The sequence below is a fragment of the Pinus tabuliformis genome, chromosome 1_1 (assembly GCF_031772625.1).
Source record: "Pinus tabuliformis cultivar Carrire ecotype Pingquan chromosome 1_1, CPIR1, whole genome shotgun sequence".
Lineage (NCBI taxonomy): Eukaryota > Viridiplantae > Streptophyta > Pinopsida > Pinales > Pinaceae > Pinus > Pinus tabuliformis.
This window is the reverse complement of record NC_142297.1, coordinates 119,932,265-119,959,417: the sequence shown is the minus strand read 5'-3', so window position 1 is coordinate 119,959,417 and position 27,153 is coordinate 119,932,265. Positions and strand designations below refer to the sequence as shown.

Below are 27,153 nucleotides of genomic sequence, written 5' to 3'. Positions count from 1 at the left end.
ATTTTTCATAGTTTTGGGAGAGGTACGCACCCTCTGAGTTAGGCACAGTGCGTACCTATACGCACTTTTCCTTTGTGTACAGAGCGTAGACACACCTATGTAAACAGGTTCCCTGCGTACCCTGTCAAAAATTTGAAAAATTTTTAATTTTCCTCTTTTTTATCAGTTTAGAATTTGTTTATAGGTTTTAGCCATTGCCCAGACCTGCTTGTTCCCTGTCAAAAACTTTCCTTGGTTTGATTTCATTAGCATTAGGGTTTTAGGTGGAATTCCTAGGAATTTTGCTTGTTGGGTTTGTTTTTCGTTTTTGGTTGTGTAGTGGCTCTGAGCTTAGAAGCCCTAGGGACCTCAGATTACCTTGGTGTCTACTGGTCTTCTTGTGAGTCTGACCATTTATGAAAACTCCCCTTGTTGAGGAATTCGCTTTGAGTTTTCTCATTTCAAAATTTTGAAAAGCTTGTAGTTGAAAGTTTGGAATTTTCATTTTTACAAAAAGAAAACGAAAGTCTGGTTTTTTTTGACTAATTGTGATTCTGCATAAATTAGTCCTTAGCTCACATTCAGCTAAGTAAAACATCCTCAAAAATACTTTTAGTAGGCTTTGACTTCAAGTAGCTTTTTATAGTTTGTAGCTCTCAAAGTTAGTCATTTTCATTAGTTTTGAGTGTTTTATTTACAAAATATAAAAAAAATATCTCTTTTGGAAAAGTTTGTTTTTGTAGTGATTGAGTGCTTTGAAAAGAAAAGGGAAATTTGTGTGAAATAGCTAGTTGTCTCGTTTTTGAATGATTTGGAAAGGGAAAAGCTCTTCTTTTAATTTGTTTAATTGAGAAATATATGTGTTTACAAAGTATTTTCATTCTCAAACTCTTTCTTAGTTTAGAAGTTCATCGAAGAGAAAAGATTGTTCAAATCATCTTAGGTGTATCTTTTTAGTGATTTCGAGTCGAGTCTTTACACCACGAGTTTCATCTCCGCCACCTCTTGACTTAAACAACAACCACTAAAATTAACGCTTAAAGAAAAATTCACTTAGTAACATTTTATTTCTAGGGCTCTGATACACCAACTTAGCTTAGGCTAGTGTCTTGGAGTAGGAGAGTAATTAACTCTCCAAGACAGTAAAAACAAACAAGTAGATGTATCTTGTGGTAGGAAGAAATCCAATTGTTGCATTTATGCTCTCGGAAAGCTCCTCTTAAAGGAGAAGCATGAGATCATGTCCGAACCAGTGTGGGAATCAATCCTTCCTCATTGGGAACGACGCCAGATATTCACGTATTAAAAACGGTAAACCTCGGATTAACCATTGTCGAGGAGCCTGGGGTCGCTTGTTGGTAAACCTTGGATTATGTCAAGGAGCCTTCAAGGGGATTGAGCTTGCTACTCTGCCCTTGCATGCGTATCAGATCGTAGACTGTTCCCCCAGGTGTATTTATCTCATTTGGTAGCCTTAGTGACCATATTCTTTAGGATTCTTCCTAAGGTGACAGTGGTGGGAAGATCCCACTGTACCTGGAGCAGACGTCGGCTAGACTCACTTGGATTTTCTGGGGGGTTCACTTCACTCGAGACGGTTAAGTGGAGGAACTTGGTCTAGTCTATTCATTAAGCAGGTTGCCGGGGTAACTGTTCCGACCGCCATTTCTGTACTGAATTCTGCGACGTTGGATTTTATCACCAACTAGTGTTTTTGGTCCGGAAAGTTACTGTTTGTGTGTGTTTGATCTCTAGATTCTTTAGGCGTGTGATTCAAATTTGTTTGGTTCTTTAGAGGCTTTAGGTGTTTTTCATTGATATTTTACTTTGTTTGCGTGTGAAGTAGTTAAAAGTTTTTAACTGTGGTTGAATTACCAAGACAGTCCCGTAGACTTCGGGGCCAGTCTCCTGAGTTTGTAACCGTGGTTGATTTACTGAGGAAGTCCCGTAGACTTTGGGGCCAACCTCTTGAAGAAGTCCCGAGCCATCTTGAAGGCTTGAAAGTCCTCGTAACTCCTAGTGGCAGTAAAGTTGGGTCACCTGAAGAGGGAGAGTCTTCATTGGTTGTACATCCTGATTACCAAACTCTAGAAACAGGTTATAATCCTGAAGCTATTTCGGTTTCCGAACTTCCTGGTAGCTTTTCATCTACTAGTGATATAGGCGAAGAACATAAGATATCTGAACCTGTTACTCCAACATCGGGATTTGTCTCTCCAACTTCTAGTGGTCCTAATTCACCTAGGGTAGAAAGAGTAATCACCGAAAATCTTCCTTCTGGTTTGATAGCTATTGAAGAACTTGCTCCGGGAGAAGAAGTAGGCATCCCTATCCCTGAAAATCAACCTATTATTGATCTAAGGGAGCGTGAATCAATTTTTTACAGTCCACCTAGAAGTACTACTTGGTATCTTTCTTTGACTAATTATTTGGAAAACTCAGTGTTAAGTTTTTCACCACCTCGTGCTCCTTATCATCCTAGAGGTTTTTATACTCCCGTAAATATGTCAGGTCAGTCGTCCATGTTTACTCAATCGCCTGAATCTTTTTTGTACGGCGGTCCTTCTGTTCCCTCTGGGTATCATTCACTTTCTGGTACTTTTTCGGGAGCATATCCTCAACCCATTGAACAAGGGTTATTCACTGGAAGCAATGGTGCAAAGTCATTGAGCGTAGAAGACATTCTTATGATGTCAGGTTCTATTCCCAATTCTCAACCTCAAGGTGGCCAATTACCGCCTGGGGGGCAACCTCAAGGTACACAATTTGCATCTGGGGGGCAACCTCAAGGACAGTACGTGCCTACAGTACAATACGTTCCTCAAGGTCAACCCCAAACTCAATATGTACCCCAAGGTCAACCCCAGTATCAATTTATACCTCAAGGTCAACCTCAGTATCAGTACGTGCCTCAGGGGTATCTACCCCAAGGTCAGTACTCGAACCAAGGTTTCCAACCACCCCAAGGTCAATCTTATGTACAAGGGACGGGAAATGTACCTTTCAATTATCAAACCTACCCTCAACCTGGTTATGGTCCTCAATATTCTCAACCTGTTATGGGTCAGTACCCCGGAATGAACATAGTGTGGGATCCATCACAAACTCAACAGGTGTTGCAGCCAAATGTACAGTTGTCATCTCAAACTGGACAACCCTTAGTTTCTTGTTCACCCCAGCAACCAGATCAGTCTAATATTCAAACTTTTGTACCTTCGGTAGTTTCTCAGTCTAGGCCTACTGCGCCTCGTACTCCATCTCAAACGACTTCTGCAACTGCCGCAACATCTATTCAATCTACCCCACCTACTTCTGGAGTATCAACAGCTTCGGTTTCTACTGTTCCTGTATCTACTCCTCAGACATCTTTACCACCGTCTGGATCCACGATTCAAACTACGGTTCAGATGCCTGTAGGACAACCTGGTTTAAGTACGGTTGTCACAAGCCAACCACAATTCACTTATCAACCATACCAGGGACAGTACCAATTCGGTCCTGCTGTCCAGCAGCCAGTTTATCAGTATCAACCATATCCTGGGTACACTTATTAACAACTTCAACAACCCTAGTACAGTTCGGTTAATCCTGGTTTTCCAGGAGGATACAATATCCCGAACGCGATTCCTATTCCTAGTTATCCTGGATATCCTCCTCCTGGGGCTGGTCTCATGACCCAGAGTTTTAGGGATCCTAATCGGCAGCTACCATTTATCGCAACTTTGGACTTACCAGACTTGTCGCGCCTAACGAACGATCCAATTAATTATCTTCCATTTTGGCCGCCAATGCCGAATAAATTGCCCAGCGACATTCCCAAGTTCGAAGGTAAATCTGGAGAGGACCCGTCGAACCATGTGATGACTTACCACCTCTGGTGTGCGTCTAACTCCATCACAGATGATTCGATCCGTCTTAGACTTTTCCAGCGCACTCTAATTGATCTCTCGGCCAAGTGGTACATTGAGTTACCGCGAGGCACTTTTTATAATTTTAGTCACTTAACTACCTTGTTTTTAACTCATTTCCAGTTGCCAGTCCGATATGACAATGGCACAGAATTGTTAACTTTGCTAAAACAATCAACATCCACGTACATTTCAGATCATATTCATGAGTGGAGACGTCGACGACGTTTAGTGAAGGTATTTATTCCGGATCAAATCTTGGCTGAGTGGTTTGTAAAACCTTTGTTGCCAAGGATCACTGAAGATGTTGCTAAAGCCGGAGTTGTTACTGAGGAGCAAGTGATTGCTCAAGCACAGTACCTTAACTTGGTCTATACTCAGTCAGGTACGTTACACGAAAAGATCCCTGATCTTCCCAAGTCAAATCAAATCACTGCAGCTCCTTCGGGATCTCATGCCGTTGACGGTATGATTGGTACGGTTAGCACTAAAAGTAAGAAGAAGTCTTCCAAGAATTATTCTCCTATCATAACCTTGCCTGATTCCCCAACAGGAGATTCTTCTGCAGAGGTTTCCGCTGAATAATACGGACAAAAGTTCAAAATAGAAATCTGAAAAGGCGGAATCCAATGATGAAAAGCACAAACCTCGTTATCCATGTCTCATTTGTGACGAAGAACATTTTACAAGAGACTACCCTCATCGAGCAGAGGTTGCGAAGATCGTCAAAGGTTCCCAAACTCCTGCTGTTTTGAAGGATCCATTTCCAAATCAAGATAGCAAGATGATAGGTTCTTCCTCGAGTACCAATGAAGAACCCATATTGATGATGTCCCATGTAAGGATTGTGACTCGATCGCAAGATTATGATAGTAAAAGTTCTGTTGATGGCAAAGAAGCAGAATCTTCTCATTCTAATCCATCAACCTCAGCTCCCGGTTCCGATCCACTACAGATCGAGAAACCTAATCCAGACTTAGTAATCAAACCGCTCGCCAAGGGTATACTTCGAAAGTCAGCTTTCAATCCACATGCGAGAGCGGCTCAGAATTATAACATTGTTGAGGATTTAGCTGTTTCACCCTCAGCAATGTCGGCTTTGGAAGTGCTGCAATCATGCCCAGCACAGCGTAAATTACTTTTGTCGGCTATAGGAGCTGTTGATGTTCAGGACCCGAACCTAATAATCTTTGATCTAGAAAATAGTACACCGTGGTTGCCTCATCAAATGGCTTTCCAGATCCCAGTGATAGTCAAAAACAGGCCTATTCATCGGACTGTAATTGATGAGGGAGCCTCAACGTGTATTATGTCGATACAGTGTTGGAGATCGCTTGGTTCTCCTTCACTAAATCAATCCCCGACAATTCTTAAGGCCTTTGATGGCCGTGGGTTTCATCCTTTTGGCATTCTACAGGATTTGCCTATAGGGGTTGAAGGAAAAACCGTTAGTCTAGATGTGGAGGTGGTTGATGCCCCTCTAGACTACAACCTTCTCTTGGGTCGAAGTTGGTCTTACGCTATGACAGCGGTCGTTTCATCGGTCTTTAGAGTCATAAAGTTTCCACATAATGGAAAGATCGTAACAATAGACCAGCTGGCTTACTTTTCATCCGACCCAGCCTCTTCGGAGAGTATTCAGCATGTCGGTAAAACGACTATCCCATATAAGGATGTTGGAGTAGGATTAGTTAAAGATGCCGATTTACTGGGAACTTTTCCTTTTCCTCCAATCAACGCATCATCTTCATTTGCAACCATTCATATGATTACATCAGACACTATTTTTTATGACGATCCTTGGATCATTCCTTCTGAATCTGAAATAGACTCATTTGGTAATTCCATGCCTTTGAGTCCATATGAAATTGCCTATGAAGCCGTGCAGTTTTTTTCCGACACGTGTTCAACCGAAAATGACTTAATGAATGTGGTCCGTGAGGGATCACTTTTCACATCAACCTCGGATTTAACTATGTTTTCTGAACTTGTTCACTCTGATGAGAAAATTCGTGAAATCCTATGTGTAGATGATTTACCATGGGAAGATCTCCATCACAGATCTTCGTTTTTACCTGAGGATGATCGTTTTGAAAATGATTTCTCATCAATCTTTACGACTGAATATGTCAAGGAACCTCAGAATCCAATGAAACATCCCGATTTAGAGTTAAATTTGGGAAACATCTCTCGAACTATTCCCATTGACATTTCGGTTAAGCCCAGAATTGTTGAGAACATTCATATAGGTGCCTCGTGTACAGATGACGAAATCCAATTATATAAGGCCCTATTTCAAGAATTTTGCGACGTGTTTGCCTGGTCCTATGAGGAAATGCCAGGAATTGATCCCGCGATTGTTGTTCATGAGATCAAGACTTACCCGGATGCTAAACCCGTCCGACAACGTTTGCGTCAGATTCACCCACGAAAAGCTGCTGCAATTAAAGCAGAAGTTGAAAGCAGGTTTCATTTATCCGATCCCGTTAACGGATTGGGTATCGAATATTGTTCTGGTTAACAAAAAACAGGGAACAATAAGAATATGCATCGACTATAGGGACATTAATCGAGCTTGTCCAAAGGACAACTACCCAACTCCCTATATCGATCAAATCATTGATGATTGTGCCGACAGCGAAATATTTTCCTTTATGGACGGTTTTCCGGATACAATCAAATCAACATTCTACCTGCCGATCAACCAAAAACGGCTTTCATTTGTCCATGGGGGACATTTGCTTATTGCAAATTACCTTTTGGGCTTAAGAATGTCGGAGCAACTTTTCAGAGGGCGATGTCTTATGCGTTTCATGACATCAAGCACATTGTGCAACCCTATCTCGATGACTTGCCTGCTCATTCACTACATCGAGCTGATCACCTCGTCCACTTACGAGCAATCTTTATGAGGTGTAGGCATTATCGTATTCGGTTGAACCCACACAAATGTGTCTTCTGTATAGAAACGGGTCGATTGCTGGGATTTGTAGTTTCGAAAGCCGGCATTCGCGTTGATCCCTCGAAGGTCGAAGCTATTATCAATTTGCCTCCTCCTTCGAGTCTTCGCCAACTCCAAAGTTTGCAGGGGAAAGCAAACTTTTTACGACGATTCATTCCTAACTACGCCGAGGTTACAAAGGGTTTTACACGGTTGTTGAAACAAAATACTCAATTTTCTTGGGATGAGATAGCTCAGAAATCTTTTGATGCACTCAAACACGCGTTGACCCATGCACCGTTGTTGCATCCTCCCAACTACAACCAGGATTACTTTTTGTATCTCGTCGCCTCCCATTCCACCATTGGAATGGTCTTAGTTCAGGAAGATGAATTCAGAACGGAACATGTGATATATTACCTTAGTCGAACGTTAAATCCAACTGAGCTAAAATACTCACATGTGGAGAAATTGGCATTGGCAGCCGTTCAAGCTGTCCAACGTTTTCGTCACTACATTTTACTACGCAAAACTACAGTCATTTCGGATTGCAACCCTATGATCTACATTTTGACCAAACAATTGCTAGGGGGCAAGTACTCTAAATGGATCGTTATCCTGCAGGAGTTCGACTTGGAGTTTGAGAAATCTAAGTCTAAGAAATCTTTAGTTTTTGCAGAGTTAATGTGTGACTTCCCGCGTGCTGACACGGAAACTGTGGCAGAGGAGCCCATTGCGGACGAATCTTTGTTTCTAATCAGCACTTTAGATCCGTGGTATGGGGATATCATCGTCTATCTCCAGACCCAATCCTTTCGGTTAGAAATTTCAAAGTCGGAACGTCGGAAAATTCGCTTCCAGTCCCAACAATTCAAAATTATTGGAGATACTCTTTATCGCCGTGGGGCGGATTCTATTTTTCGACGTTGCTTAACTCACAAAGAGGCTGAAAGGGTTCTAAATGACTGTCACTCTGGAGCATGTGGCGGTCATATGTCTGGGTATGCCACAGCCCAAAAGATATTGCGCGCTGGCTACTTCTGGCCGTCTTTATTTAAAGATTGTATTACGGCGGTCCGAAAATGCCACAACTGCCAGATTTTTTATCGTAAGATGCGCGCTCCACCCGCTCCTCTCCACCCTATAATTTTCGTTGGTCCTTTTGCCAAATGGGGTATCGATTTTATTACATGTAACCCTCACTCGGCCGGGGGGCATGCGTATATCATCCTTGCGGTAGATTATTTTACTAAGTGGGCCGAGGCGATGCCTACATTCGAGGCAGACGGCAAGACAGCTGCAATTTTCATGTTCAATCATATAATTGCTAGGTTTGGTGTCCCACAAGCGATAATCACTGATCATGGGCGTCATTTTCGAAACGTTATGATGACCGAACTTACAGGCCAGCTTGGTTTACGTCACGATAGTTCAACTCCTTATTATCCACAAGCGAATGGTCTGGTTGAGTCCATCAACAAAGTTTTAGTTATCATGATCCGACGAATCATTAGGATTCATCGGTCGAATTGGCAAAACATGCTATTTTCAGCGCTTTGGGTGTACCGAACTTCAGTAAAAACATCAACAGGGTTCACTCCTTTCCAACTAGTTTATGGTTTGGAAGCCGTGTTACCCATTGAGTGCGAAATCCCGTCACTGCAAATGGCCATCGAGTTACTTCCAGCTACTTCCGAAGAGGAAAAGCGTTTGTTATACTTAGCTCAATTAGATGAGAATCGACGTGATGCTGCATTGGCGATCGAGACTCACGCAAAACGTATGAAAGCTCAGTATGATCGGAATGTGACCCCTCGAAATTTTTCGGAAGGAGACCTAGTGTTATTGTATGATCAAGCTAATGATAAATTAGGTGCTGGAAAATTCGTTCCTATGTGGCATGGGCCCTATATTTTCAAGCGAAAGCTAGCAAAAGGGGCCTATGAGTTGGTAGACTTTGACGGGGACTCTTTAGGTAAACCCAGAAATGGCCTTTACTTGAAGAGGTACTATGCTTAAAAGAATGGGGTATGGAGATTTTTAGTTAGGATAGTTTTTCTTTCTAGCTGGTGTGTTTTAGTTTAAAAACAAAAGTGTGCTTAGCTTAGAGAGTGTTTTTTCGTCATTATTCCTGCTTATCTTGGTTTTACTCTTGATATTGCAGATGTCGATGCCTCTCCAAACATACATTGGATTTGCTGATGGTGCTTGTCGTAATACACGGAACATCTCTTCCGCAGCTTGGGTTATCTATTCACCCTCTGACGAGTTAGTTTCTATGCATGGGGTAAGCCTCGGTCAAACAACAAACAACATTGCAGAGTACAGTGCAGTGATTGAGTTATTGTCTGAATCTATTTCATTTGGGATTCGGAGTTTGATAGTGAGGTTAGATTCTGAACTCGTTGTATTACAGCTTAATAGAGTGTATGCCATTAGAAATCCAGTGTTATTAAGATTATTTTTGAGAGTGCGTCTCTTGGAACGTGAATTTGATTACATTGAATATCAGCATATTCCAAGGTCTTTAAATACATTAGCAGATGCAATTGCTTCTCGAATGTTAAATAGACATTTGCAATAATCATACATGTAAATTTAAAACCATTCCATAATATGATTTACAAGATAAGCTGGTAAGAGTGATATATATATATATATAGGAGTGTGTCAAAAAATACATCGTCTTCGATCATAGGTTGAAAAACACCTTATGATCGGCAAAATGATAAGTACAAAAAACAAAATGTCACATGTGCCCACAAAAGGCGATCATCCTATCACTGGTGATGATCTCTATAAGAAACCACTGCCCGGGCCACCTTGCAAAGGAACCTCCTAAAAGGTCCCAGGACTCCAATCACATAGCACTGAAGTCGACGAGGAATGTCGTCTATAGTGGTCTCAGGAATATCCCCTGTCAAGCACTCAAGATGGCCCTCCAACTCGGCCAAAACCTCTGTTGATTCATCCTGTGGGGCTGGCAAGGGTGCAACTGGTTGTTTCCTCTCGAAAGGCCGGAGAGCGGCTGGTCGCTGTGGACCCACATCTGCATTTTAAATTTTTACTATCAGTTTTGAGACGATGCAAAAATAAAAAAAATTTAAATAGAAAAGTTGAAAAGGATTTTACCTGACTCATCCCACTGCTCTCCTGGTGGAAGAGCCATGTCTGGGTCACCACGGAAATCTATCCCAGCATAAGGGAAGTCCTGAATGGCAAAAACCTGGTTTTCCAACCATTGGAAATACTCAGGTTTGAACCGAGCAACCTCTGTCCTCTCGTCCGGGTGACGGGCCATGACTGCGACCCATCGCATCAGTTTGGGCTCTCGAGGAAGCCCAGCTCCAACAGTAAGATGTTGTGGGATCAGCATAGGAACCCTCTCCAGGCCAAAACTCATGACCAAAGCCCCATAACCAAAGGTCTTTAGTCATCCGCTCTTGGCCCTGGTCAGTTGGCCTTTCACATTGGCCAGCACAGCATTGCACCAGTTGAAGATGGTGCCTTAAAAGCAATCAACTGCCATACGCATCTGGGATCCGGTGGCAACATGTAATGCGGCAGCTCCGCAAAGTCTGGTGACAGTAAACGCAATCACCATGAGCTCAGGACGGGATATGGTTTTTATGTCTATCCCTTTGTCTTTAGCCTGGCTGTTGCAGTACTCTAGCCGGAGGCTATCGACAGACTGGCCACCTGGCCTAGTCCCGTATAGAGTCAAGTCCTCACCTCTCTTAGGCAAACCAGTCAAGAAATAAATGTCCTCCGGCTCGATTTCGAGCCAGTGCCCGCCAATGAAGAAACACTGGTCCTGTACGCTCCATCGGTCAACCAGCCACTGTAAGAAATCTACCTGAGCCCTCATGCCAGGAATGGTCCAGAACTTGTACAGTCCGCATGCCCTCAAAGCATCAAGTGAAGGCTGATGATTCCATGCGGCGGTATCCACGTCCTCATGCTCCCGTTCGCGCCAATCTAGCATGATATATTCTCTGCATCAAGAATAAAATTAATTAGATTGCTAGAAAACTTGTTGATTGGTCCATTTTTGAGAAATTTTGGGTTCGAAACCCTTGCGGCGGGTACGCACCCTCCACGTTAGACACAGTGCGTGGGTCCGCACTTTGTCTACACGGAAGGTACGGACCCCGAGCTTTTTCCCAATGGAGAAAAAGTCGGGGTCCGCAATGGTAAACCTGCAGACCCCCGCGCGCGGGTTTTGCGCCTAAAAACCCTCCCAAAAAATGAAATGAGGGACTAAATCAAAAAAATAAACGGTTGAAAATGAAGAGTAAGATGATGTGGATTACCTGGAGAAGACGGCGCTCGATTCCGACGGTTGGATTTTCCACAATCTTCACGGGAAGTTTTCTAAGCAAAAACACTATTTTCTCACCCAAACTCGAACGGTAAAAATGAATTGTCAAAACCCCTTTTTATAAGTTTTTTGAGTAAATGAATTGCAAATTTTTTTATGTTTCACTTTGAAAAGGTATTTTACGACATTTTTATCCATTTCAAACGGGTATGAGTAATGTTTGTGTCTTTGTGCAGAATACAGGATTATTCAGGCGAAATCTATCATTTTCAACGAAAAAAACAAGTAGAGTCATCTTTAAGCCCTTTTCTGACTCCTAAAACATGAAAAAATTGCCGAGCGTTTCTTTTACACTCGTTAAAATGGAATTAAAAGACGGTCCACTTACAGCTCTTTTCCGACCGTAAAAAACATGAAAAGATTGCCGGATTTTTGTCGTTTCAAATTCGATATTGGTTATAAAACGACGTGTCATTGATCGCTTTTTTACTTTTTCGGATCAGTGACACTAATAACGACACTAATAACGAAAAGTACTCCTTGGTCGTAAAAGGTCAAGCGGTTCTCTCAAGTATTATTTTATACTTTTTTGGGCTTGGGAGACAAATTTACGAAAAAGGTCAACCCTGGAGTCTTCTTAACTTTTTTCAGACTCTCTAAAATTGAAAAACACCGAGTTTCTCCTATACTGGACTCGTTAAAATTTCACAGTAAAGGACCTGTTCAATTACAAACAGGAACGAACCACTCCTTCTTAGAGTTCGAATCTAAACTAAGTTGGACTCATCCGAAGGATGAGCTTATAATCAAACAAATGTTATCCTCCTCAAGCTTGTCAAAATAAAGAGGTACTTGCCAGAAATGGTGGGGGAAAAGAGAGGAAAATGAGTCTGTTTGTCATACTTTGTAACCACTCTTGAACACGACACTTTTATTCACCTGGGTTGGGAAATCCTTTGCCTAACAATTGATAAAACCACATTAAAAGTCTTTAGCCGGTTTCTAGGTATTAACTTTGGGTCAATTGTCACCAAGCCATCTGTTGTGTCGTTATGTGTTCAAGAGGTCACTGCCAATAAGCCATTCATCTGCAAAATATCTGTCATCCATCTTGACCATCCCTGAGTCAGTCCTTGCAACTAAATTTCTTCAACTTGATCTATGATTTCGTGTTGTGGGCTTGCCTACGACGGATCGCTTTCTATCGACATCAGCTAATTATCTAGAAAGATGATCTAGAAATCGTCAGTACCTTGAAATCTGCATGCCTCAATGGCAGGTTTCTCGCCTTTGACGACAGTTTACATCATTGACTTTCGATCGAAGGATTCCGTGACATGTTCGACATCAACACATTTACTCACATCTTGTGGATTGTACTGGGTACTTTGAGAGCCATTGACATCACTGGTGGTTTCTCTCACACTTGTTAACAGTTTACATCATTGACTGGTAATTTAGTGGTTTCTACCATGTTCGACATCAACACATTTATTCGCATGGATAGAATCGTACTATTTCGGGATATAGAAATGAAGACCCTGGATCTAGTTTCCACCATCCAGGCTGCGAGGAATTTTGTATTCATTATGTTGTGGACTATTCATAAACAGATGGCTGCGTCCATACTGTGTTCACACGAGTCTATACTTATGATGTTTTACAAGATCATTCCTGTATCAGACAGTAGATAGGTTTTCTAGTTAGTTTTGATCTGAGTATGGGAATGCCTAACTCAGCGATGATATGATCTCATATATATATATCTTGCATTGAATGTTTTTACAGGTTCTGACTGGGCTCTCCACAAGATAATCCTCAAAATGATAAAGTACTTCACTCTTCCTATATGATAAATAAAATCCTCATCTACTACAGACTTCGCACTTTAGGGGCAAATCTGTTACACAAAAATATCGTCACCATGATTATTTGCAATCAATATGGGTATATCATCACTTGTACTATCCTCCTAAGCAAGTCTAGGACCTCAGCTCTTCAAATCAAGCTTTGAAAGTGGGAGAAAGACATTAAAATTCAATGTAACTCTGGTTCTGCACTTTCTCTCATGGTCAACTGCGGTCCCGCACCTTCTGTGTACAAAAGCTGTGTACCTACCCACTCTGTTCCTAACGGTGCAGGTGCGGACCCCTGTGAAAGTCAAAAGGCGCAATTTTTATCTTAAAAAACTCACTTTGGGTTAATTCTAGAGTTTTCTAGAAGGAGTTTTGACGTGGATTGTTCGCTCTGAGGTGGTTCATGCATCCCAAAAGAGAAGGAGCTAATCCCTTGACTAAAGGAGATATCCCTTTGAAGGAGAGCTTTATCCCTTTGAAGGAGGACCTAGTAACTTCCCTCCATTGCACTATAAATACAGGCATTGGGGTGAGGACTAGGGAGGTTAGAAGCTGAACATTTTGAGGGTAAATGCTGGTGAAATTGAGACTCTTTGGTTGAGCTTGAGAGGAGAGATCACATACCTCTTGGTTTTATTGAAGAGTGAGTGAAACTTGTCAAAGTAGAGGAGACATCTTGTTGGACCCTAGGAGGAGTTTGTACAGCGTCAAGGCAAAGGTTGTAAGGTTCTTCTTCTTTTGAATTAATACAATCAAACTCATTTTTCTCAACAAGTATCTTATGTTATTTGTTTCATGGACTCCTTGACTTTCATGTTAAATATGTTTTATGCAATTGGTTTTTCAGGTGCTATTTAATGTGTTTGCTTTGTTTGTGTTTGCAGTTTCACGAAAAGGAGCTCATTCGGATCAAAGGAGCGAGGGCATCCACAAGCTTGCGTTGGACCAAAGGTAGGCCCTAAAAACCTTTGTTTTCTATTGTTTATTGAAGCATATTTAGAGAAAGATAGTGTCTGGTTGGTTTGCTTGTCGTTAGGTCTTCTTTAGATTCTAGGAAGGTCTATCTTGTCCGCAAGATCGACTCATTCCGTGCGACAGGGGGGCAGGGGTTAGGGGGGTTAGGGGGTAGGGGGGGAAGGGGAGTAGGGGGGGCGTGGGGCGGAAGTGGTTGGGGGGTGGGGTGGCGTGGGCGTAGGGGGGTGGGGTGGAAGGGGGGTAAGGGTGGGGTTGGTTAGCCGTCCGATTGTGGGGTGGCATGGCGTGGCGTGGCGTGGGTCGGTTGGGGGGGAGGAGGGGTAGGAGGGGGGCATGGGGGGTAGGGGTTGGGGAAATCGCCCACCACTCCGCGGATGGACGGGGTGGTGGCGGTGGGCTTCTGTCATTTTTTAGTGTTAATATTTTTTTAATTTCAACTATCTGATTATACAAATTAAAAATTTATGATATATTTTCGTTGTGGATTTAAGTTAATATGTTTTTATTATTTCCTTATTTACGTGTTTCTATTTTTCAGGAAAATGGCATCAAAGAAGATTTTTGTGAATCTGTCTGGACCAAAGACTCTTAAAGGTGCATCTTCAAAAAACATTGATGAATGAACTCCACCTGAGCTCATGGCTACAAATTTTTCAAGTACCTCAAATGATAAGAAGATGATTTTAGACTGGAAGAATTCAAAAGAGGTGAAATTCCCATCAAGAATCTGGTATGTAAAAGAAAGAGAAAGCCAAAATGTGAATATATATCTATATATTGATATACCGAATGAAAATGGAATTTTTGAGCTGATGGGAAAAGTCATAGATATGTGTTCCGTACTGGACACTGAAGTTGTTTACATACTTACAAAAGCTCCCAAGTCACATGAAAGGATTAAATATAGACTAACATATTCATTGTATGACATGATAGAGGTATCTACAAAGTTGTGTAAACAAATCATAAATGGGATGAAATAAAACATCGTAAGTATTGTTATTTATATTTGTATTTTTCTTTCTTGAAAGTGTCAAGCTATATTTTTTTTAATTTTGTTTTTATTGACATATGATATTTTGTTTGGCAGAATTTTGTTGAAAGTTGTTCAATTAGGTTGGGAGGCATTCATTTCATAAAGCATGATATAATGAAAGTTGTCAGTAGTTTTTACTCAGTGTCAGAAGAAAATATGGAAAACAAGCAAAATGTAGTAATTGATGATGCTACAAAACTACATCCAAAGGATCAGAAAAAAAGGCCTCTAGTGGATAAATCTAGCAAGGGTAGACATGTTACTTTTGAGGATGATGAAGTTGAAACTGACAGTGAAGCATATGTTTTCGTTACTGAAGATGACATTGGAACTGAGAAGAGCCGTAAAATACCAAAAGTAACAATGGCCAAGAATAAATCTGTTGAGAATGTTATGACGAAGAAGAGTAAAGTTGAAAATTTTGAAGTAGTCATTACCAGCAGTCAAGAACCTACTGAAACTTCAAAAGAAAGCAGAGAAATCGTTACACCAGGAGCTGATTTAGAGGATGGCATTATCAAAACAAAACAAAATTCCATTCGACAGAATTTGACAAAGAAAAACTTAATTGATGGTGGTCGTACATTTCAGCTTAATTTTAGACAAACCTATAAGGCAAGTGAAGGACAATGTCAAGATCAAGTCAGAAAGCCACACCATCTGCATGTTCACAACTTGAAGACATTGATGAGGTACAATCCATATGCTCATGTGGTTAATTATGTGCTTCTTGTTGATCCAGTTCAAGTTCCCAACAAAGAATCATTTGATAAGTCAAAATGTTTTGAATAAAATTATTATGTGCTTGGGGGGAACCATTCTGTAGAAGCTCAAAGACAATTGATAAAGGAATATCCCAATAACCCACATTTTGAAACAATGAAGTGTATCATTCCTGCTGGTTTATTGGATACAGAAGCAATTTTAGTGGCATGGGATCATAATTTAGATAATGAATATAGGATGTCTATGACTTTCATCCAAAGGGTTAGATTTATTCATAGTGAATTTCAAGAAAAATGTGGCGAGGATAGGATAAATGTTACTGCAGATTTCCGAAGGGAATGTTGTATGGAAATAGGCTATCAAATTGAAGATAAACCCAATTCAAAAGGTGGAAAATGCAACCTTCCTAGTGAGATATTTAGAGGTGTTGATAACATTTTCCAATTGGCATTTAGAACTAGAGATGTTTGGAAGTTGATTGATGAGATTTTTAACATGTGGGAAAACATTGGCATTAAAAACCAGAAGGTCAAAAAGTCTAAGCCATTGATATGTGGCAGCAATAAATCAGGTCGTGAATTGAAGCAGCTTCCAGAAGATATGACTATCACACCTTGGAGAGCAATGCAAGGAGTGAAAGATGAAAAAATTGTCAAAACAATATAATCTCGTGTGAAGTCAGGGGAATTATCATTGGAGGAAATGTCTGAGGAATTTCAAAAGTAAGTTTGTTGAATTATTTTTATTTATTTCTAGAATATAATTTTCTTTAAATAAGACATGTTGTTCTTGGTAGTATTTGTTATACATATCATTATATTGACTTTTTGTTACTTTATCTATGCAGTCACAAAATTTACATGAAAATTCAAGAACAAATGGTTAGATTGTTGAATGAAGATAGTTGGGATGATGTTGTACGCAACTATCTAGATTCAAGTTCTACGTCAACATTAAAAGCTTTTTATCTTGCATTTAAAAAGGTATCTTGATTTACAAATTAATTTTTATTCATCTGTGTACTATTTTTAATTTATAACTTACACATATATTTGTTTATTTTATAAAAGATGAAGAAGGATGATAATGGAGTGCCAAGTAGCTTCAGAACCTTTATTGAAAAATAAAGATCGAAAGACTGAGGAAGCAACGTGTTAAGAATGTTGAACTTCATCCAACTCTTACTCATTTCATTTGGAATGGGCTAGACACTGTTCAATATTAAGTAATACAAGGCGACAGTGAAGACATTGCTAAACTCATACCTAAAACTGAGTATGCCCTAGTTATTCCAGATATTCCCCATGGTTTCAATATTCCAAACATTGACTATGATAGTGACCCTTATACTTATCAAGCTCTTAGTAAAGTGGTTGCGGGATTTGTAGAAGTCACGTCATCACCATTTTGGAGATTTGTAACATTTCATTCAGACACACAATTGACAATGATATTGTGAAGCTTCAAAGGGAAAACAAATTCAAGGATGCAACTTACATGGTAAAACGTTTAAAATGTATATTTGATTAATGTTGAAAAATTCATTTATGTACAAGTTGATTGAACTTTTACTATTTCATGTTACAGGCAAAAGTCAAATCTTCTTAACCATGACGATCAAGTATTTATAAATGATTGTGAGTTCATTCATATTGATAGTTGGGCAAAAGATGATAGCTATATGTCTATGATTTTTAATCAGGTAGACGGAAAGAGTCATAGCCAAACACTGACTTATGATGTTGTTGTGAGAAAACTAACATATGAAGACAAAGAAGCAAAAGGAGAGATAGTTAACATTTATCAAAAACCACAATTATTGATTAACTATCTTATAGACATATGTTCAAATGAAGGAGATTGGGTTCTAGATTTATTTTCTGACTCAGGTAAGTTTTATTATATAGAATTGAATTTCAATATGTTATTTTTTTAATTAATATGTCATTGTACTAATTTACTTCATTATTTCTTTTGTGCTTGACAATTAGGTACAACAATAGCATGTTGCCTTCAAAAAGGAAGAAATTGCATTGCAATTGAAAAAGATCCATTACAGTGCAATTTCATTCAGCAAAGAATTAATGCTCTTCAATTTCTTCTAGATGCAATGCATGAAATTGGGTTGAAGAAAGGGGACTTTAGTGAATCACGTGTGGCAAAAAAGGCAAAGGAACCTCGACCACCATTACATGGGATGTTTGGAAAGACATACATTGGGAGATTCACAGACATCAAAGATCCATTAGAAGACAAAAATGAGCAAAAGGAAGTAGAAAATATTGTAGAAGAAGACAATGATGAAACTCTAGAGGACGACGAGTTTGGATTACGTGACATTGTTGATTAAATTTAAGCTATGCTTAGAAATCAAGCTCATTTTTTGTAACTATTAAGTAGTTATACTTGCAATGTTTTGACTTTGACATTTTATGAGAAGAATATACACTCAATTAAGGTTATTATGCGTTCAATATTTGTAATATCTTATTTTCGCATTAGTTTTTAAGTTAATCATTATTTTTTGAAAAGAAAAGTGATTATTCTTTTTTTTTGACATGAAATTTATTTAAAAAAACTATTATTTATCTATTTTTAGTTAAAATTTTAGTATAAAAATTGTGATTTTCGCATGTCAATTGTAGCAAAAAATTATCAAAACGTGTAGTTTTTTAATTATATTTATGTTAAAAAAGGCTATTTTCATGTCCATTGTTAAAAAATATTGTTTTTTAGAAACAATTATTTCTTGTGGATTGAAAAATTAATTAACGATGTATAAATATGTAGAATATCGAAAATTCAAAATATCGACCTTCTTCTTTAAATATGCGAAATAATAAAAACCTCACTACAAAAAAATAAAATTAAAATAAAAACAAGAAAATATGAAGAAAAATACCACTTCAAAAATTATTAAATTTACAAAATAATTATTTACATTTCATACATTAGAAAAAAAAAGCCTTTTAAAAAAAGGGCTTGGTGTAGAATTACCACATTTTTAAATCAGCATAAAAAACACTACCATTATAAAACGCAATGTACATAAAAAAATTTATAGTGCCAAAAACTAAGCTCCAAAAAACACATGTGTGTTCTGCATCACCCATTTTCAAAATCGGGTCACTTTTTTGCTATCTCTACAAACCGGGTAACAGTATGGGTTCCCGTTTAAAAGTTTACATTGTTTATTCTAGCAGTTAGTTTGTTTTTCTACTTAAGTTTCTGAAAGCTGGTGAGATTACTTTTGCCTCTTAGGAGCACTATAAATTATGTGTCATCTGAAGTTGTAAAAGAATTTGATCCCTTGAAAATGCAGATACTTTTTCCTCTCAGGGGCACTATAAATTATGTGTTATCTGAAGTTGTAAAAGAATCTGATCCCTTGAAAATGATATCTGCAAAATATTTCAGTATTTTTGCATTCTTGAAGTTGTTATGATCTAAAATGAGCGAAATATTTTATATGGATGTATGCATTGGTTATTTATTGCAAAACAAAATGGTGTCTATTACGATGTGTTACTGATTTGAGTGTTTGACCACGTGATCTATAATACCTTGTTCTACAATGTATGCTATTTGTTTTTAAGTAAATTCAATATATTGTCCAGTTACGTGGAAAAGATTAAAAATGATTGTCTAATAAGAATGGAATTATGTTACATCCCTGAGCTTTGCTAGCTCAAATCAAAGAAATCAATCTTTGTCTTTTTGTGCAATAAATGAATTCCTGGATCGGGGGTGCATTACGATAAGATATATTATCACACAATAAACTATACAATCAACTCCATGTTTTTACCAAATGAATGGTGCCTTTTTGGATTTAGCAATTTGAGAGTTTGGGTTGTTTTTCTAAAATGTGATGGCTATTTTATATTGCCAAAGAAAATGGTGCAGCCATACCCCAACAGCACTCCTTACAAAACAAAAGGGATTATTTCTGGACTAGATGAGATGGGGATGATACAAATACTGGTACTGGGCTAAGAAGAAGGCTTTCACTAAATACGCCAAGAAGTATGATTTCGAGGAGGGTAAGAAGGAGATCCAAGTGGAGCTCGAGAAAATGAAGAAGTATGGAACCGTCATTAGGGTTCTTTCTCACACCCAGATTAAGAATATGAAAGGATTGAAACAGAAGAAGGCACACCTGATGGAAATACAAGTTAATGGGGAAAAATTGCCCAGAAAGTAGAGTATGTGTATAACTTCTTTGAGAAACAAGTTCCTATTGATGCTCTTTTCCAAAAAGATGAAATGATTGATGTTATTGGTGTCACAAAGGGTAAGGGTTATGAAGGTGTGGTAACCAGGTGGGGTGTTACAAGACTTCCCTGAAAAACTCACAGGGGTTTGTGTAAGGTAGCTTGTATTGGTGCTTGGCATCCAGCTAGGGTTTCCTTTATTGTTTCCAGGTCTGGTCAGAATGGTTACCATCATCATACTGAGATGAATAAGAAGATCTACAAGATTGGAAAGGAAGATCAAGAATCCCACAAGGCAATGACTGAATTCGATAGGACTGAGAAGGATATAACACCAATGGGTGGTTTCCCTCATTATGGTGTGGTAAAAGATGATTACATTATGATCAGAGGATGTTGTATGGGCACCAAGAAGCGGGTGGTTACTTTGTGATAGTCATTGTTGAAAGAGACTTCTCATACTGCCTTGGAGGAAATCAAGTTGAAGTTCATTGACACATCCTCTAAGTTTGGGCATGGGCGATTCCAGACAACCTAGGAAAAGGCAAATATTTTTGGTAAATTGAAGGCTTAGGTAATTAATACTAGTTGTTGATGTTTCATCCATGCCTGCATATAGATTTTTTGCAGGTGAGGTTAACTTCAAGGATTAATTTTGAATATTGATTTGAAATCCTCTGTTATGTATTGGATTTTTTAGATAATTTTATTGAGCACTAATTTTTGGGAGGCATTTAAAATATATATATATAGATAGTCTGGTCACACCATGTGAACATGACATTAATAAGTTTCTATCAAATTCACTTTATTCGCCTCCCCTTCACAAAGTATTTAAGCCTAGATCAATGTATAGTTCTTTTTCGAAAGATAAAGGCGTGTGGAATTTATTGTCAAGCAACCATCACAATGGACTAGAGAAGCATCGCTAGTTCATGGAATTAGAAATGATGGGATACTAGATTTTTCACATTACAAGAAGCAAATTCTCATTCATCTCCTTTGTCTTCTTTGTAGAATTCTGCATTACTAAGTTCTTTATCCCCAAAATCAGAGCAGAGTATGGGAGTATGTACTCTAATTCTTACCAATTCAATGTCCACACTGCTTCTGAACTTTGCTTTATGGTCATTGAAACTACCCTTCTCCTCCCCCTCCTCTGCATCCCAAAATTATGTCTCAGTAGTGAGTACTATGGATGTCTCTAGGATACATGTGGGGATTTTGAATTCAACTATACTTTTGGGAAAATTAACAGTGGTTGTGGCAATCCTCAGTTTCAGATACACTGTGATTAGAACATATATCCTCTGTTGAACATCAATGGAGATGAGTACCTTATCTTGCAGCCCTCATTCTTTCACAATGCCATGAAGAATCCTAGCATCACAGTTATTAACTACAATCTGTCAAAGATTATGTGCGGGAAAGAGAACAGTCCTTCAGGTAATTACTCTAAATTTTGGTGGCCTGTCTCTCATTTTCATGTCGCTGGTGCATACACCAATCTCATGCTTTGGAAGCATTGCAATGAAAGTATTAGTGGGGAGAGATTTAAAAAATGGCATGTGTGTGGCCATGATTGGTACTCCATTTCCAAAGATATTGAAGTGCACAAAATTGAATCGAGATGCCTACCAAAGACCTTAAAAAATGTGTGGTTCAGTTACAAAAAGACACGGAAGAGAGGAAAAGATCTACAAATCCATTAGGACTGACACTAATTAGGCTCGTCATAGCAATGATAATGATGGTGGGGGTGTTGGTGTTGTTTTTGGTTCACTATTCCCTAAACATTCCCCTCCTAGTGCCTTTTCCCTTCCCAATTCTTCTTCGTTTCTCCCTAAAACTATCCCTCCTAGTACCTTTTCCCTTTCCAATTATTATTCATTGCTCCCTACTAAACCTACCCATCCCAGTGCCTTTTCCCGTTATATTTTTTTTGACTTACAACGTACTACTCCAATGGCTAGTATCCCATATTACAATTTACCTGGTGTTATAGACATTTTTGTGCCTTGCAGCTCCAAGCATGAAATGTCCATAAACCAAGGGATCCTAAGTCCCTAAAAGTGTTGTTCCGACCCCTAAAGGAACAAGGTCAACAAATTACAGCTTCTCCCAGAAGTTCTCCACCAGAAACTGCACAGAATCAGTCAAATCAGGATCATTTCAGCTGCTCCACTGGCTAGCTGCATTGCATAGCACCCAAATACACTAGCTAGGTGCGTTGCAACGCACCTAAATGCACTATCAGGGTGTGTTGAGCGGGAAATGACAAATGGCAGTGTCATTCCGCGAGGTGGAAAGACAATGGAAGCTTCCAGAATCTTCTCCAATGACACTTGCCTCACTGAATTCGACCAAGGATGAGTAAGAGGCTCTCAGTCTCCAAGTGGAAGCAAGAACTGACAGAGAGAAGACACTAGTCAAATCATAAGCTGACTCATCCTCCTTGCATACATCTATATATGGATCCCTCATCCCAGAGATCCAGAGGCTGGAATTTTGTACATTGCAGAGAATTGTTGTTGGTTTTGAGATAGATATCAGAGTATTGGGTGATTTATGCTTTGTTGGAGGTGAAGAGGGGCTTCTTTGCTGGGAGGTTGATGCTGGATCAGGAATCATCGGTTGTAACTCCTCCTGGATCTTCTTTTTATATCAATAAAACTATTTGAGTTTCTCCTACATGCTTGTGTATCATTGATGCTTGTTACATTTGTATGTTTAGCTTAAATCTGATCCTAAGATATTTATGAATATAAATCCATGTCTTTGTGTAGTTTTCTTCTTCTGTGATCTTACAGGAACTTGGTGAAGTTGGGCAAGTAAGGAAGCAGGTAGCTGGAAGATGTCAAAGAAGAGAGAGATTGGATCAAAGGACTAGTGCAAGACACAGGTTGGTTCATCCTATTCCTCTTTGTTTATAGTTCATAAAGAAGAATACAAAAGTAGTTTTCTCTGTTTGTTTCTAAGATCACTGTCACACCTTAGTGGGATAGGGTCGTTCTGAATAGACACTTTTCCCGTTAACACCTGGTGATTGTGTATATGACAGGGGAATTCAATGCATATCCAACATTTCATCTTACAATTTACCTGGTCATAATGCACATGACAGGAGATGTCAGAAAGTATATAATTATCTTTATATGGGGTTGGCTCATATCATGGATCAACCAGTTATGGAGGTTATAATATTGGTAGTGGTGTGCTTCCAACAACTTCTTACTTCTTACCAGTCTTCATATTTAAGTTAGGTTTTCTTTATTTCGTATTTTGGAAGCCATGTCTTGAGTTGTTGATGCACACTGAATTGCCTGCTAAATGAACTTTGAAGTAATCAATTTTCAGTTACAGGTCTAAGAAGCATAACATTTTCAACAAATCCAAATGTAATTTTTTATTTTGGTCATGGGATCAACCAAAAAATTTTTCTAAACTGTCTACAAGTTACTCTTCTTATATTTATTTGGATGTAAGGTTTTGACTTTGAAAAAGTACCTACCTGATTTGTCCTAGTGAACTATGTAATTGATAAATATGCTTTGAATTTCTTTTAAAATATTTCAATAAATTGTCATTGTTTTACAACTTGGCACTATTTCTGCGATGGTAGCACTGATCCAGATGTCTGTGGTGAGGCTAAATTTTCAGTTGATCTACATTTTTGGTGCCCCCGAAAGTGTCACATCTCAACCACCCAAGTGATTTCATATTCTACTGGTGCTTATAATGGAATTGAACTAGCAATTTTCTTATTCCTGACTGTACGATTTTCTTATTCATCTCACGATGGTTCTTGCCATGCCTTTAACAGTTGAAGATACTGTATCTTTCATATTTTCATGTGGGAATCATTTATCCCACCCTAGATGTATCACTGTGATTCTCTGTTACACAAATATGAACTTTTCCATGTTAGAGTGAAAACAATTCATCTGTTACATGGCCTATTTTCCACGTCCCATTACAGAAAAGGATGCAATCAGAACATAAAATATGCACTATGGGTAACATGGATCTTTCTTCTCCCCGCCCACTACCTCTTCTTTTTAAAGTCAGATCTCGACACTTCTCCTCTACACGTCAGTTTGTAGATATATTTGTTTTTCTTTGTTCACTAATTTACTTTACTTACTCATCATCCACTGTTGTATTATTTATTTCAAAAAAAATATTTCTTATTCCATGGAAAAAATTAAATTTCACAGAAAATTGAAAAGGATACCATGCATTTTCCATTAACAATTTTCTTATTCCTGAATATTTTCTTGTACCAATTATAGGGTTTCCCTTTCTTTAGTGGAGATCTTGGAACTACCCTGAATAGATTTGATTAGAAATAGCTAGAACTCATGACACATGGTTGGATAGAGGGGTGGAGGGACAAATGTTCCAGTAGCCCAAAAATTTGGTGGGGTTGGGGCTTTCCCTTTTAGAGATATTTTGTTTCACTGACAAATTGATATGTCCTTGGGGATATTGATTCTTGTTGGGACATCAGAGATAAATTCTCATTTGGATGGATGGGATATGGATGTAGAAATGAATGGATGGAGGGATGAATATGACAATAGAGAAGAATGAAATGAGATGATCTCAGTCAACCACTTTCCTAATGAAAAACGCACGATAGATACCCTTTGAGGAATTCATACTCGAGCCATGCCAACCACGCCTTTGATAGCTCTCAAATCACATTTAAGGTGTTTTTTCCAAATTATACTTCCAACCATCATGGTCTTGATTGCTTGATCAAACAAGAGAGGGGTGAAGACAAGCTTTGGAATTATCCTTCCCACACTATTACAAAGTACTTTGTATCTTTACATAAAGCAACAAGTGAATAGATCAAGGCAAGCTTTGGAATTGTACACTATCTAATGTGTAAAGGTCCTTTCATGGAAGAGGATATTATAAAAAAATTTATGTTATGGTTAGTATGTTGGCTTATAGGAAGTAATTGTGAGTGACTTAGTGAGGAATTTTTTTTATATGAAGTTTGAAATATTAAAGTGATTGGTTCATGTTTGATATTTTATAAATGTACAAGGTTTTGGGTAAAAAAATAATGTATTTATGTAAACTTTTTAAATTTAAATTTTTATTATTTTTACTTATTTTTTATCTTTAAAAATTTGAATTTTAAAACGTGTGGTATAAATTACATATTTACTTATTTTTTATCTTCAAATTTTAAAATACGTTGTCTAAATTACAAACTTCACATTGATTACATCTTCAAATTTTTATGCATGCTTCATAAATTGTATCTTTCAATTAGATTATAGTTGTCATTTAAAGCCATAAGATACATGCCCCCATTTGAAGCTAATGAGTGATGGTTTATTGTTAACTTTGAAGGTTAGTATTTTAATTTTAAAATTCGGTCATTATATAGGGAGAACTATTTTTGTGATGCAAGATGTCAGACTAGTCATATTGATTATAGTTGATGATATTAGGATCTTAAATTGGAAATTTAACATTGAAACATGGTAATATATTTATTTAATTGTGGGATATCATGAGAAATTCCTTAAAATACATTATGTAAGATGGACCTTATCATTTGACTATAGGATTTATGGTTAAATTTTGATCTCTATTTGACTTTATGACATCAAGTTGTCTATGATGACCATTGTAAGAAATAGGTACCAAGAATGAGAACGAGAAATCTTAGGTACTAAGTTCCTTGTTCATGCTTACCATTAATATTGAGATCATTTTCCCTGTGTAGGTTTGATGATGGGACGACACACCTAGAAATAGGGGAAATGTAAAAAAAACACTCCCAAGAGCAAGAGGCTGAAAATAACATTTTATTATTTTAATTCAATGGCAGGAGCTACAGGTAACTTTGTTACCCAATCTTTCGAATGCATGTTGAAAGAGTATGTGAGAAAGAAGTATGTCAATATTCAAAAGGCTCTTAAATCATACTTAGGTTGGTATTTTTTCCTCCTTTAAGTTATTAAAAAAAATATGCTTATTGGTAACATATTTTTTGTTCAATGGTATTAGTGTCTATGCATTTCACTCTTAATTTTTCAGTCAGTTTGCTGAAATTGTATCTGATTTTCCATTTAAAGAGTGTAATATGTTGTTGAAGTTTACCAAATACAAGCGGCATATAGAAAATAGTCTTGAAAGGAGTATACATACTTATTCTAATCTTTGATACAGATACTGGGAGAGTTTGTGCCACTAAGAATTTTTTTTGTAAGTTGTTTGAGATCAGTGCTATATCTTGTTTAAATTAATTTTTAAGTGACAAAATTAAAAATTATTTGAGCATAGGTTATCCATCGATGTTTTTAATTTTGTGATTATTTCACCTCATGGTTATTTTGGGCAAGAAAATGTTTTAGGAATGTCTGAAAATACATTGATGGATAGTGTTACAGGTCTGTTTGGGAAAATCACTCTCGACATTCAGATCAGTATAATTAGGCCTCATCAAACCCTAATTCAGTTGCTACATGCCCTAGACAAGTCATCACATTGAATGCCTCCATCTATGAAAGTTTCCTAGCTTAAAACACTGTTGAAATGCCTCCTTGGGAGACCAGCGTAGCCTTGGTCAGGGCTAACTGTGCTGCAGAGCAGGTAGGCCCATTCAGGGCTGCTTTGCAGAGCACTTAGGCCCACTTACACCTACGCTAGGCAAGAAAGAGAAAATTTTGCATAGGGTTCTACGAATATTCCTTGGTTCTAGAGCATTCTATAAGGTTCACAACTCTTATCCCATCCTATGAGCTCGAATTTGGATAGGCTATGGATCAATAACATCCTATCCTCTCATCCCTTCCTCCATGGAAACTAACTCCAATTTTCAGAAGCCATTTAATGTCCCATTTATGACAAAACCACCTCCATTTCCCTATAAATTGACCACTCATCATAGTGATCAAGGGGATGGATGTAGAGTCTCCAAAATGTATTCAAAATATCATCCACTTTTACCTTTATCACCACCATTTCACTCACATGTCACAACTCCATGACCATGTAACCTTTCATTAGCCTCCATTTTCATAATTATATGGGTTACCTTTGTTTTTTTCCAAAAGTTAATGATTTCTAGTATTATAAGAGATTTTTTTTTTTTTTTTTTTTTTTTCCACAGAAAAAGTCCATCCTTTTATTATAAAAAGGGGGGTTACATAAAATATGTAAGCAAAATGC

At 38.3% G+C, this 27,153-nt stretch overlaps 1 pseudogene; it reads left to right on the top strand.

Annotated features, from left to right (window-relative positions):
• Positions 1–20,598, top strand: part of LOC149211937 (large ribosomal subunit protein uL3-like) — a 103,202-nt pseudogene extending 82,604 nt beyond the window's left edge.
• The last annotated feature ends 6,555 nt before the right edge of the window (positions 20,599–27,153 follow it).